The 15,334-nt window shown below is 37.5% G+C and overlaps 1 pseudogene; it reads right to left on the reverse strand.

The window, feature by feature from the left end:
- Positions 1 to 13,880: 13,880 nt before the first annotated feature.
- Positions 13,881 to 15,019, reverse strand: LOC118898232 (annotated as a pseudogene).
- Positions 15,020 to 15,334: the final 315 nt, after the last annotated feature.

Below are 15,334 nucleotides of genomic sequence, written 5' to 3' on the forward strand. Positions count from 1 at the left end.
AACATTCTTATTACAAATGTTTTGAATTTTTTATCTGCTAACTTGTTTATTTCTGTTTCATTATTTGTTCTTTCAGGTTTTTTTTTTCCCCATGCTCTTTCAGTTGAGACAAACTCCTCATTCTTCTCATTTTGCTTAACTTTCCCTGTCTCTATGAAATTAGGTGAAACAGTTACCATTGCAGTGTTGAAGTTGTGTCCTTATGTGAGTGTGTCCCTATTCAGTCTGTGTGTGCCCAGTGACTTTGGTAGGAGAGCTGGATTTAACATGAACACAAGTCACATCTTTCCTCAGGGTGTGCTGGCAGCTGTCACCGTGGTAGGAGGTAGGGCTGGAGATGGAGGGGCTAAGGCCAGAACCAGATGTGAGGTGAGGCTTCCCCTCTGCTCAGTGGCCATCACTGCCCTATTGAGGGTGGGATTGGGTGCCAGTTTGCTGGGGCAGAAGCCCTGAGGGTCAGTTCCGAGCTGGCTCAGTTCCCTTTAAATGTGTGTTGTCCCCACTCCCAGCACTGACACCATCGCCCCAGAGCAGGAGGGGCCAGTGTGGGTGCTTAGCACGGGTTGGGGTGCAGACTAGTGGTCCAGCTGGGGTCAGAGACCCACAGTGGTTCTGATGTGCTGCCTGTGTAAGCACCAGTAAAGGCTGCCCCCGCCTTGCTCAGACGTTGCTTTGGGTCCAAGCCTTCTTTGTCACTCACAGCTGAGATCTCCTTTCAGCCTCTGCCACCCCTGCCCTGGTTTGGAGCTGCACTATAGGTCAGGCAAGGCCTGTGTGGGCTCTCAGGGTAAGCTGGAGTGCAAGCTGTGGTGGTCTGGCCACAGAGGGAGATCAGGGCTGCTTCTGGCCTGCTGCCTGTGTACGCACCAGTAAAGCCTGCCTCTCCCTACTCAGACACTGCTTTGGGTTTGAGCTGCCGCTGAGTCTCACAGCTGAGCCTTCACGCCCGTGTTGAGCTGCATCGTGAAGCAAGTGAGGCTGGAGCATTTGCTCGGCTCAGGCTGGCGTGCACACCAGGGCAGCCCCAGGAAAGTGGCCGGCCTCCCGGGCAGTCTTCAACCCGCCCTCTCTGCCCCGCTTCAGGAGCAAGTAAGTGTGCTCCTCAGGAGTGGAGTCCAGGTTTCCCACAGCCTGCTGTTAGGCCCACCAGCCAAGGGGGCTTGTCTTCCCTGCGTCAGACCCCAGGACTGGGATGCCCAGTGTGTGGCTTGAACCACTCACTCCTCAGGGAGGCTCTCCACCTGCGTAATTTCCCTTTTCCTCTGAGTCCCCTCCCAGGGTCACAGGTCCTGCCTGACCTGATCACTTCTCTTCCCTTCCTCCCAGATTGCGTGTAGATCTTTCTCACAACCTTGGTTGTACAGGAATCTGTCTGCCAATTTCCAGTTAGTTTTCAGTGAGAATTGTTCCATAGGTAGATGTAATGTTTAGGTGCTTGTCGGGGGAGGTCAGATCCATGTCTTCCTGCTCCACCACCTTGATCTTCTCTCTGTGTGCAATTTCTTACATTCTGGTGGGCTCTATCATATTTCTGTCAGCCACACGTTTTTTTCCCTTTGAGATTTTTGGGGAGAAGAGAGAAAGTGGTCATAGCAGAGGAGGATAAGGTAGTGTTAGGGATGAGGTGAGGGAATCTAGTATACAATGCTTTATAGCATTTTTTAAGCAAAAATATCAAAAGATTGCTTCATCTGGGAATAGACTTCTCAATTTGATATGATTTCCCTTACTCTCATACAATGTGGGAATTCAAACAGTGATTTTTGTGTGAAGTCTTCTGATATTTTTGAATGTTTGCAAATAATTTTTAAACTTATTTTGATAAAATTTCTCTTTTAAAATAATTTCTTTGAAACCTCATCACTGATTTCTTTCTACGGTGCTCTCATTCTTTCTTCTTCCTAAATGGAATTACTGTGGCATCTTCTCTTAATTTTTCTCTCAACCAATGTTGGCTTACTTCTGTCTGTTAGACTCGTTCTTTTTACTGGTTTTGTAAGCTAGTTCAGAGCCATGTGAATCCTCTATCCCCAAACTGGACAACTTAGAACTTTCTTTTTGTTGGAGTGATGAGTTTGGATACAGGAACTCCAGGAGTTCCCTAGGTGGTTCTTTATTCTAAAGAAAAAGCTTCTATCCTCTGTTTCTAAATTGTGGAAATAGCCATTAGGTATAACACTTTGGTAGCAAGTATGAAAAATTATTGAAAGAGCTAAATTTAAAAGTTGTATTTATTATCACTATAAAAGAATGTCTCAGGCATCCAATACAGAAAGGCTACTGGACCTCAGGAGAAGACAAGAATGAGATACTGAAAATCTTTCAGTCCTCTCTGTCTCTCATCTCTCTATGTATCTGCTTCCTTCTTATTTCTCTTTGCGGCCAGCTTCCTTTGCCTCTCCAGACCACAGAACAGCCAACAACCACCCCCAGCTCCTGGGTTTACAGATTCTCATTCAGTGTATCCACAGAAACTAGCTTGCTGTCATTATCATAAATCTGAATTCCAGAAGAGAGCATCTCATTGGTTCCTTCCTGGTCCCATTTGCCATACCCAGGTGGCTGAGTCACACCGAATAAGCATGGCTGCAGTTCAAGTAAAGGAAATTTCCCAAGACAGTGTGGGATAATTTAGCTTATGTGCTGGGTGTATACCCCAAAGTATGACTCACTCCAAAAAAACCTCACTTAACCAATGAAGCTTATCAAACTGGCAGTGTAATATAGTTTATTTTCCTCAAACTTTAGTGTCTGAGTACCGCTATCACATTTTTTTTTCCATTTCCAAGTACCAACTATCCCATTATTTACTAAATCTATTTCTTAGATCAAACTTAAGGTACTATATTTCCCTGTTCCTAGCAATTTTCTGAAGTCACAGGGTTGGTGTGTCTTATTTTTTCTAGTATTCATAAATTTACATCTATAACTACTAAATTAAGCTGTTAAAATAGCAAAAAAATTTCATGGATGGTCCATTAATGACTCTCTTGTCTGCACTACCTATTTAGCCTCCTATCTAGGTGCCTCAGATCCACCCTTGTTCATCTCCAACCCATTCTCCGTACTGCAGCCTGAGTGATCTTCTGGACCCACATGTGTGATCAGGCTGTCCCCCACTCCCCAACTTAAAATGCCTGGTGGCCTCCCCTTCTTCAGTGAATGACAACTCCATTCAGCCTGTGGTTCAGGTCAAGCCCTTGGAGTTACCCTTGACTCATTTTCTTTGTCTAACACCCTTCATCCAATTTACTTGTATATCATGTAGTCTCGATCTTTGAAACGCATCCAGAATCTGACCTCTCCTCGCCACTCCTACTACCACCCCCATCAAAGCCAGCATCATGTTTCACCTGGATTATTAATCTAGATTCCCAACTGTTCTCTCTCTTTTTTACCCTTACCCTCTTACAGTCTATGTCCACAGAGCTGCCAGGGTGATCCTTCTCAAACATAAGTCGTATCATATTATTATGTTCAAAATGCTCCAAGGACTTCCCATTCCATTTAGAGTCAGAGTCAAGGAGTTTACTTCAGTTCCAAGACCCTATAACCTGCTCCTCTAAGATCTCTTCTCAGATCCTCCCTCTTCCCTTTCCTGTCTGTGTTCCAAGAACACTGGCTTCTCTGCTGTTTTAAATATTCTAAGTATGTTCTCACCTCAGGACCTTTGCCTGAGCCATTTCCTCTACTTGGAACACTCTTTCTTCTTATAGCTAAATGGTTCTCTCCTTTACTTCTACCTTTTGCTAAAAATTTATCTTAACAAAAAAAAGAAATCTTCCCTTGTCACCGTTTGTAAAATAGCACTTCACACCACCATTATTTGTTCCCTGCTTCATTTATTCTCATGGCACCTGTTACCACCTGACACATTATATTTTTTATTTATTTATTTATTTATTATCTTTGTCTCTCTCCCCATGTAACCCACATGATGGCAGGGACTTTATTATGTTCATTGTTCAAACTTCGGTGCTCAGAACAATACTTGTTTCTTGATGGATGCTCAAAAAAATTGTTGAATGAATAAATCAGTGATATAAGAATTAATAAGTAAATGAATAAATGAACATGACCTTCATAGCTTCATGGTCTACCTTCAAAGTCCCCCTCCAGTCTTCTCTCTTGCCATCCTTCCCCTCCTTCTCTGTGCTTCAGCTTTTTGTTTTTTCTAAACTTCTGAAACATGCCATGTTTCCTTCTGCACCAGGGCCTTTTATTCACGCTATTGTGTCTATTAGGAATACACTTTACTTTCCTCCCTCTTTGCCTGCTTAAACCTCAAAGAAGAGTTCCTTGGGTCTATGGGCAGGCCAGATTCTATTATATGTTCTCATAGCATTGTGTGCCTTATTTTGGGTCACTTGTCACAGTTCTAATCCTACATTTATGTATGAGATTTTTGATTGCCTCCCCACAAGAGTGGGATAGGGTCTTTCCCATCTAGGGGCCAATAAATATTTGTTGAATAAATAAATGAATGTAGATTCATGTCCTAGTAATAGACCTGTAGCTAATTTTCTGCATAAATCCGGACAAGTCACTTTCTCTCTCTGGCCATCAATTTCCCTAACAGTAAAATAGGGAAGCTGGTCTATAGAAGACCCGGTCCAGTTTTCCCTTTTATCCCTTTAATTTTCTTTGGAGTTGAAGGTAGCCATGCTCTATACATGCCTTCTGTTTAGGTGAATGAAATCTAGTGAATTCAGAATACATCCTACACACTTATTGAAGCAAACTCTGTTTTCTTTGTTCTTGAGCTCAAATCATTTTATAGGCAAAATTTACTCCCTAAGAGTTCTTTTTTTCCTTCTTTCTTTTTGTTCTCTGATCCTTTCTACTGGGAGGACACAGTTATCATGAAGCCTGTCTAACAATGAGGAAGGTAAGTTAAGTTATGACAGAGCTCTGCTAGAATGCTCTACCAATTCTCACTCTTCCCACAAATCATGCTGCTTCTTGACAATGTGTCAACTCCTGTATAGGGCTTGTCTGTTACTCATGTATCTCAACATAAGAATGTTGAGGACTGTTTGCTTTAAGAGGCTTATTGTGGGTAAAAGAAGGGATTGTGCCTCTGTAGTTATGAAGCGAGCCCCAGATAAATATTTTATGGAAGGACAGTTTTCCAATTAAAGCCTTTTAGCTCCTATACTCAAGCCTTCTTCAAGTTCCCTGTTTGATCTCTGAGAATTGCAGAATTAACAATTATTCAATCCAAGCCCCAAAGTCTGTGGATGAAGGAATTGAAACCCAAAAAACTGAGTGAGTTGTCTAAGGTCACAGAACTACTTAAATGCAGAACTAGGAATAAAATCTAAGTCTGATTTCTGGTCTAGTGTGTTCCTAGGAACCTAAGCAAGCGTTCCTAGGAAACTCTAGGGACCTAACATCAGTTACCTAAGTTGATGAGGTGGGCATGACTAAGTTAATGCAAATCAGCACTCCCACCACTGAATTCAGCACTGAATTTAAAGGCCTCACATCACAGCGTGGGGCGTTCAATTATCTCTATTTTTAAGTATTCAAGAGTCAGATTGTATTACAGACCAATCTGGGCCTAGTGGAGGCAGAGTATCAGCACCCAAAACCCCTTCATTTCAAATTAAAAATAAATTCACTCTGGTTTTCCTCAAGGTGGCTCTTTGCTTTAGTTAGAACTTTTCCCTCACTTTTGAAAGCCTTTCTGTAGGAGGCTCCTATGTGCAAAGATGTTGGCTTCAAGGCCAAGTGGCTCGGAACCATTTGCCTGAGGAGAAAGGTGTATTTAATTAGAAGGTTCTTGTTTCAGATAGAAGAGCAACCTGAGGCTATTGATAAGAGGCTTTTCTTTGAGGAGCTATGAGACTCTAGGTAGCACTTGATCAAGTATATCTAGAGTATGTCGCCGAAAAGGGCTGGGTGTCTTTCTGACGCTGGGAGAGCACAGTCTGAGGACAGACTATGGAACCCTGTCCTAGTATCTCTACTTTCTACTGTATAGCCTGAGACTAGACACTAAATCTCTCTCTGACTCAGTTTTTAAATAGTAAGTGGAGATTAAAAATGGTATGTACCTGGGGGAGGGTTGTTGTGAGTTTTAAATGAGTTAAAACATGCTTTGGACCATGCCTAGCACATAAAACATATTCACTACTGTTTTTGTTATTATAGTCATTAATATAATTCCTTTTACCTTCCTTTCTTGTCTTGGAATCACTTCAGTGAAAGGCCGGTGTCCTCCCACAGACCTGCATGACAGCAAATGCCACGTGGCAGACTCTGAGGGTCCTTATACTCTGCAGTGTTCTCCCAGTGTTGGCAGGGCTTTGTTGAGCCTGCACTATAGTTTGACTTCTCCCTCTGCCCAATCCTACTTCTTCCTCTTGCCTCTCACAGAGGTTGATCCCTGATAAATACTCTGTATGCAAACTCCATCTCGGCATCTGGAGAACCCACCCAATGAAAACTGACTTCCAAAGGATGTTAGTAACATATACTAGACAGAGTTTGGGAGCCAATGTGAAAATATGGAAAAACATTTGAACTATCAGGGTCTCAGTTTCCATATCAATAAAATGAGGGTAATTATCTTTAACATGCAAGGTGTTATGAGGATTTAGGGAAAGAGTAAAGGGCCAAGCCCATAGAAGTGAATGCTATAAGAGTTAATTTGAGACCCCCTCCATTTTACCCTTTTGTTTTCTTCAATTTACTTTTTTCTCTTCCTTTTCCTAACCCAGTCATATTTTTTCCTCTTATTTCACACATTGTTTTTCATCTTCCTTTTCTGTCTCTCCACTTGTCACACCCTTTCAATTTTAACTTAGTCCTTTAATCAATGTTGTTGAGGTCCATTTTACATACAATAAAATGCATACATTTTAACTGTGCAGGTGATGAGTTTTGAAAAGTGTATATACGTGTGGATCCACCATCACAATCAAGTTATAGAGCATTTCCATCATCAGAAAAGGTAGCCTTGTACCTTTTCCTAGTCAACCCTCACCTCACAATCCCAGCATAGGTAACCATTGATCTACTTTCTGTCACCGTAGATTGGATTTGTCTTTTCTGGAGTTTCATATGAATGTAATCCTACAGTGTGTATTCTTTTCTGGTTTTTTTTTTCCCTCTCAACATAATGTCTCTGAGATTATCCATGTTGTGTGTGCACCATAGTTTGATCCTTTTCATTGCTGTGCAGTAGTCTATTTATGAATGTATTACAATTTGTTTCTCCATTTACCAGATGTTGGGCATTTGGTTGTTGGCTATTATGAATAAATCTACCGTGAACACTTATGTACAAGTCTTTGTGTGGATATATGTTGTCATTTCTTCTGCAGTAGAATTGCTGAATCATATGTTAAGTGTATCATATGTTAAGTGTACCTTTATAAGAAAATGCCAATATCATGTTGCATTCCACCTAAAAAAAGTGTGCAAGTTTCAGTTGCCCCACATTCTCTCCAGCACTTGGCATTCTCAGTCTTTTTTAATTTACCTAGCCTAGTAGGAGTGAAGTGAAAGTGTCTCATTGTGATTTAATTTGCATTTCCCTGGTGACTAATGTTTCACGCTTTAATGGCTCTTGTATGTTTTTTGTGATGGTTTTGTTAAACTATTTTGCCAGTTTTAATTGGTTTTTTTCTTATTACTGAGTTTTATAATTTTGGCATGTATTTTCAATGTAAATTATTTCTTAGATATATGTATTGTGAATATTTTCTCCAAATTTTTGTCATCTTATCATTTTTCTTTAGATCATTTTTTCACAGAGAAGTTTTAAATTTTGATGAAGACCAATTTATTACTTTTTTTTTTATCATGCTTTTTGTGTCCGAGTTATAAAATCTTTGTCTACTTCAAGATGGCAAAGACTTTCTCATATATTTTCCCCTAGAAGTGGTATAGGTTTTACATTTTTTAGGTTTCACATTTAGGCCAATAGTCCATTCCAATTTACTTTTTTTTACTGTGATATAAGGTACAAGTCTCATTATTTTTTTGCATATAGATACCCAAATCTAGTACCATTTGTTGAAACTTTCTTTTCCTCCATTGAATTACTTGTCACCTTTGTCCAAAATTGTATGACTGTGTGTGTATATATATATATACATATATATATATATATATGTATATATATATAGTCTATTTCTGTAGTCTATTTCTGTTCCATAATCTATATGTCTATCCGTGTGCCAGCAGCAAACTCTCTTATCATGGCTTTTTAATGTCTTAAAATAAGATGTGTGTATGACCTCAAACTGTTTTCCTTTTTACAGTATAGTCTTTTGGCTACTTTAGGTCCTTCACATTTCCACGTGAGTTTTAGAATCTGCTTGTCAATTTCTACAAAAATGCCTGCTCTGATTTTCACTGGGATTTCATTGAATCTATTTTGGGAAGACTGGCAGCTTAAAAATATTGTCTTCCTATCAGTGCATAATGTATCTGTTCATTTATTTAGATCTTATTAATTTCTCTTAGTGAGATAATTTAGTTTTTAGTGTAGATATCTTGCATATCTCTTGAAAAATTTACTCCTCAATGTTTTGTATGTTATTTTAAATGTTTAATTTTTTTTAGAATTTCACATCCTAATTGTTTATTACTAGAACAAAGAAATACAATTGATTTTGTGTATTAATACTGTTTCCTGAGACCTTGCTAAATTCACTTATTACTTGTAGGAGATTTTTTTTTATGTGGATTTCTTAGTATGTGTACATAGACAATGATATTATCTGTAAATAAAGATAGTTTTACTTTTTCTTTTCTTATATGTACGCCCTTGTTTATTTGTTTGTTTGTTTTGTTGCACTGGCTAGGACCTCTCATACAACAATTGAAGAGAACTAGTAAGAGTGATATCCTGTCCTATTCCCCATCTTAGAGGAAAAAGATTTAATCTCTTACCATTAAGTTAGCTGTAGGTTGTTTGCAAATGCCTTTCATTTGGCTTAAAAGTTTCTATTCCTAGATTGCTGAATTTTTATTGGTATTAAGATTTTTCAAATGCTTGTTTTTACATCTACTGATACAATTATATGTTTTTTTTCTTTTATTCTGTTAATATGATTTATATCAATTGATGTTTAAAATGTTATGCATTTCTAAAATGAGTTTGTGCAATAATACCACTTGGTCATCGTATGTTACCCCATTGATATATTGCTGGATTCAATTTGATAATATTTTCTGTTTGGAGAGGTTTTAAATTGGAATTCAATTTTTTAAACTGATATAAGGCTATTTAAAGTTTTTTCTATTTCTTCTTGAGTTGGTTTTGGAAATTTGTGCCTTTCAAGGAATTTTTTCATTTCCTCTAATTTGTCAAATCTATTGGCATAAATTTGTTCATAATGTTCCCTTTTAAAGAATCTATAGTAAAATCCCCTTTCATTTCTGATGTTGGTAATTTGTGTCTGCTCTCCTTTTACTTGTTCCGTTTACCTACAAGTTTATCAATTTTATTGATTATTTCAAAGTACCAGCTTTTCATTTCATTGAGATTTTTTGTTGTTTGTTTTCTATTTCATTGATTTCCACCTTCTATTATTTCCTTCTTTCTCCTTACTTGGGGTTCACTTTGCTGTACTTTTTCTAGTTTCTTAAAGGATAAGTTTAGATAATTGATTTCAGACATTTTTTTCTCCAAAATAATCGTTTAATGACTGATTATTTTCTCTAAGACAGTGCTGGCCAATAGACATTTCTGTGTTGGCGGTACTGTTCTCTGTACTATTTAATAAGGTGGTCACTAGCCTCATGTGGTTATTTAGTGCTTGAAATGTGGCTAGTGTGACCAAGAAAATGAATTTTTATTTTATTGATTTTAAGTAATTAAAATTAAAATGTAAATGGTTATATGTAGCCGGTGGCAACCATATTGGACAGCATATCTCTAAATACTACTGCATCCCACAGATTTTGATATGTGTATTTTCATTTTTATTCATTCAAAATATTTTCTAATTTCTCTTATGATTTCTTCTTAAACTTATAAATGGATTGTGTGATTTCCAAATATTTGGGAATTTTAATTATTGATTTCTAATTTAATACTATTTTGTTCAGAGAACATACCTTGTATGATTTCAATCATTTTTAAATGTATTGAAATTCATTTTATTGCCCAGCATATGGTCTACTATGGTGAATCAACTATGTGCACATAAGAAGAATGTGTATTCTGTAGTTTTTGGTAAAGTGTTTTATTCATGTCAATTTGCTTGATGGTGTTTTTGAAGTATTTTATATCTGCATATTCTATCAGTTACTGAGAGAGGAGTTTTTAGTTTCTAATTGTAATTGTGAGTTTTTTAATTTCTCCTTTCATTTCTTTCAGTTTTTGCTTCATATATTCTGAAGCTTTGTTATATGTGTATGCACATTTAAGATTATTCTATATCCTTGAAATATTGATCCCTTTATCATTATGAAAGAAACCTCTTTACCCTTTGCAATGATCCTTGTCTTGAAGTCTACATTGTCTGGTTTTAATTTAGCCATTCCAGCTTTGTTTTGGTTACTATTTGCAATATATACCTTTTCCATGCTTTTTTTTTAAACCCACTGATGTCTTTATATAAGATAATTTGTTGAAAACTGCCTATAGTTGAATATTGCTTTATTTTATCCAGTCCAACAATCTCTGACATTTAATTGTAGAGTTTAAACTATTTACATTTAGTGTATTTATTGATACGTTTGAGGTTAAATCTAATATTTTGCAATTTGTTTTTTGTCCTCTCTGTTCTTTATTTCTCATTTTCTACCTTCTTTTCAATTCATTCCTTATTATTTGTCTTTCATTTTATTTCCCACTACTGATTAATTAGCTATACCCATGTGTTTTGTCTCTTAAAGTGTTTGCTCTAAGCTTTACAATACGCATTTTAAACTTAACACAGCCTGTCTTCAAACTAAATCACAAAACTTCACATATAACATAAGAACTTTAGAACTGTATAACTTATCTCCTTTCTTCTCTCTTTTGTGGCATGATTGTTAGACATTTTTCATTGTAAGCCTCCAAATGCATTGTTTTCATTATTACTTTAAACAGTTAGCTATCTTTAAAATTTTTTTAGTGAGAAAATAATAATTTTTCTATTTATCTATCCATTTACCATTTTTGGTCCTCCTTATTTAAGTTGTCAGCTGATATAATTTTTTTCTTGTTCTTCTGGCAATGCCTTCACACAGCTTTTACTTACATGAAAGTGTTTCATTTTTGAAAGATATTTTCTCTGGGTATAGAAGTTTAGATTGACACTTTCCCCCAGAATTTAAATATGTTGTTATATTGTTTTCTCAATTTCATAGGTTTTGATGAAAAACTTGCTGTAATTTTTATCTTTGTTTCTCTTTACATAGTCACTTTTTTCTCTGGGTAATGGTTTCCCCTTTATCACTGTTTTTTTTTAAGCAATTTGATTATGATGTGCTGTGGTTTTCCTTATACTTGTCCTGCTTGGGGATCATCAAGCTTCTTATGTCTCGGTTTATAGTCTTCTTCACATTTGGAAAAATGTTTGGCCATTACATAGTCACATGTCTCTGCCCCCACCCCCTTGTTTTTGGTTTTTGGTTTTTTGTTTTCTCTCTTCCTGGGATTCCAATCACATGTATGTCATGTTAGACCCTTGTTGTTGTTGTCGTTCTTCTTCTTCTTGTCTTCTTCCTCTCTATGCTTCATTTTGGAGAATTTATATTGCATTTTCTTTAAGTCCACTATATTTTCTTTTTTTTTTTTCCCTCCAGTTTCTAATCTGCCATTAATTCTATCCAGCAAAGTTTTTATTTTAGATGTTATAGTTTTCTTTCTTTTTTTTTTTTTTTTTAGCAGAAAAACGTCCTTTACTTTTCCTTCTTGTAGCATTATTGGCACAAGAAAAGAACATGTCTGGTTTAGAAATGATGTTAAGTTTCTACAAAAATGAAGATGTACTTTGTATTTGTATTAACTTAAAAGTATAAAAAGCACAGGATACATTTTCAGACCAGTTTTACTTTTACCCACTTATGGTAATATGTGCAGTGTTAGAATGTACTTAGGTAATGTGTAAATCAAATGAAAAATCCAGAAGCAGCTGGTTCTGAATTACAGCACACACTGGAAATTTTGAGAAAGGAGAACGCATATTAACAAAGAGAACACCAGCAAGCTCAAACTCAAGTTTATATGCTGAGTATTTTTAAAGGGTTTAAAAAGCGTGCTCAATCAGCATACAGCTTTTTCTCACTTAACAGGTGCATTTCTATCTGCTTGTGTACAGCAAAGGGTAAAAACTTGAATCAACTTACTTATGATTTCAGAGATGTATTCCATGGAATTTATTTCACTGCTCCTACCATTGATTCTTCAAATAAGCAAAGTACAGAGGGTCTCATCCCTTGAAATTGCTTTTAAACTAGCACTTTATATTGAAAGATAATAAGTAGAAACCTAGCAATTCCTGGTACAGTGCCTGGACTTAGCCTCATTTAATATAAGAATTGGATGTACAACAGAAAATTTATCATTTTCTTTATCCTTGGAGGAGAGGGAAAGAATAAGGAGAGGTGGGGACATGGCTGCAGGATTTAAGAGTTGAATGGAACAATGCATCTTTCACAATGCTGACAACTCCACAATGAAGAACCACCATGAATCTCATCAATTTCTTTAGTTCATACTGGATTAGGAATTTAGGTTCCCCTCTTTGTGTATCAATTAATTCAAACTTTTCCAAAAATTAATACTATGAGATAAACTCTAACTGCAATAGGTATTTTCTAAGTAGGAGACCAAACACCAAAGGGAATCCCTTCTTCCAACATCTATTGGTATGTTAAGATTTCACCAAAGAGGAAATCTAACACTTAAATATGAAGTCTCTTGGCCAAGTAAGAAACTACAGCTATTATGGGTATTACCCTACATAGCCACTATTTGTATTACATATTAAATTAAACCCATCATTAAATATGCTTGTATAATTATACTGTGAATGATGATAGCAGTGATGATGCTAGTGAAAAAGGACCAAGAAGACTAAGAGGGAAAAAATGTGAAAACAAGTAGAAAGCAGACAAAGAGTTGGGCATTTTCTGATCTGAAAAGAACATTTTAAACATAGAAATACAAAAAGAAAAGTATTTCCTTATTTCACCTATGTGGAAATATGAAACATTTATTTTAGATATCAGACAAGAACAGAGCTAAATAATCCAATTTTACTGCAGCAGTATAAAAATCATCCCTTCACCACAGTGTAAGATTTAAATGCATCTGCACAAGGGTACACATTATATAAAATGTAGTTAAGATTACTGCAGCCCTGACAAGTATTTCCAGTCCCTAACCCAGGTCCTACTGCAATACTGGTGGTCCCAATAGTTTCATGGAAGTAAATCATTAAAAATAATAATAATAAAGCAATTAAAAAGACAAATCAAAATGCCTCAGTGACCATATATCCATCTCAAATTTTATTTAAATGTTACATTTGCCTCCCACTAATAAATCTTTATTTCACTCAAACTTGAGCAATAAATCTTCCATACTGAAGTATCTTCCTTGCCTAATTAATTCAAAGGAAAAAACCAAAATGATTAGTAAAGAAAATGTAGGGATTAACACACACTTTTAATTTGTTTTAAATATTTTTAAGGTTTAAAAATTGTTTAAAATTTTAAATTTCTAGTAAGAAAACATTATCTGAATGAGTACCCTAATGGCAAACCACTGTAAAATGTTTCAGCTGCATTTGGGGCAGAGGGGTAGGGATTATCTTCAAAGCACCCCAGCTGTCCTCATGAGAAAGTCAGAGGTACACTGGTTTGTATTGCGACATCCATTAGGTGATCTAAGTTGCTTTTCCTTCAGCAGGGGCTTTATTTGTCAGAAGGGCATTATGCTTGACCTCCAAATTTGGCCGACAATTTACTGATGAGATTCACAACCTTTGGGTTGCTCTGATATTTTGACATACTTGCCGGGTTCTGAGCCACATCCTGGAAGGCCACCATAACTTCTGGATCCTGCATGGCTGCAAGAACCTCTGGATCACTAAGAATTTCATTGAGCCCAGGCATTCCTGCCATTCCAGGCATGCCCCCTCCCATTCCAGGCATTCCTCCAGGAAAATTACCAGGCATTCTGGCAGGAAAGCCACCTGGAAAAGAGCCATCCTGAGCTCCTGACTGTCATCTGGCTTCTTCCTCCCTCTGGGCTCTCTCACGTTCTTCCTGAGCCTTCTTGACCCTTTCTGTTCTTTCTTTGATCTGTCTCTCTTTACGTTTTCGCTCTTACTTTCTCCTATGTTCAGCAATTTTCTGGGCCCTTGGTTGAACTTCTTTCAGCATTGCACTAACATCTTCATCATAATCCAGCTTACAGGCAAGGGCAAGATCATGGGCAGCTTCTTCCCAATGGCCCAGAAATCTGTGTGCTTTCCTTCGCTACTTGTATGGCTGAGCAGAATCGGGATTTATTTCAATAGCTGTGTCACAGTCTCGGATGGCAGCATTTGGCTACTGTAATTTGATGAAGACATTTGCTGTCTTGGCATACAAAATGGCCAAACGAGGATTTCGCTTGATGGCATCTGTGAACAAGTCAATGGCTTTCTGTAGTTCACCATCATTTAGGGCATCAGTGGCAGCCACTTTTTTATCATTTGCCTGATCCATCATCTCTTCAGTTATCTCTACATTTTCATCTCCCATTTCTTGAGGGGCATCAGTGTCTGGTTCAATCACACCTTCATTGTCAATTTCTAGATCATTTTCCTCACTTGATGGTTCCTCTGTCTTTATGTTTTCCTCCGCCTTCTTAGTATCTGTTTTTTCTTCCTTGGTGTTTTCTTCCAATTTAGTTTTAGGAGTAGCAGGTGGTATTTTACCCCCCATGCTCTCCACCCACTCCCTCAGGAAGCCCATTTTCTCGGTGTGCAGAACGCTCGGGTCCTGCTTGCACATTTTCACGAAGGCTCGAAGCTCGATCACTTTGCGGGGGTCCATGGTCCGGAGGCGGCGGACGCAGCGGAGGCTGCGGCCGGATCCCTGGCCCCGGCGCTAGCTTAGTGTGACCGCGTAAGGGGGGCGGGTGCTGCGAGGCAGAACAGACTAGAACCTCCTATAGTTTTCATTTATTGAAGTACCTTTTTGGTTTTTTTTTTAATATCTTCTATTTCCCTCCTCTTTGTATTCATTTTCCTCTGAATTCTCAAGCATAATGATCATAGTTGTCTTAAAGTTTCTGCCTACTAATTCCACATCTCTGTAATTTCTAGATTTGTTACTATAGACTGATTTTCCTCCTGGTTATTGGTTATATTTCCTCTTCTTTATACAT

The sequence above is a fragment of the Balaenoptera musculus genome, chromosome 7 (assembly GCF_009873245.2).
Source record: "Balaenoptera musculus isolate JJ_BM4_2016_0621 chromosome 7, mBalMus1.pri.v3, whole genome shotgun sequence".
Taxonomy (NCBI): domain Eukaryota; kingdom Metazoa; phylum Chordata; class Mammalia; order Artiodactyla; family Balaenopteridae; genus Balaenoptera; species Balaenoptera musculus.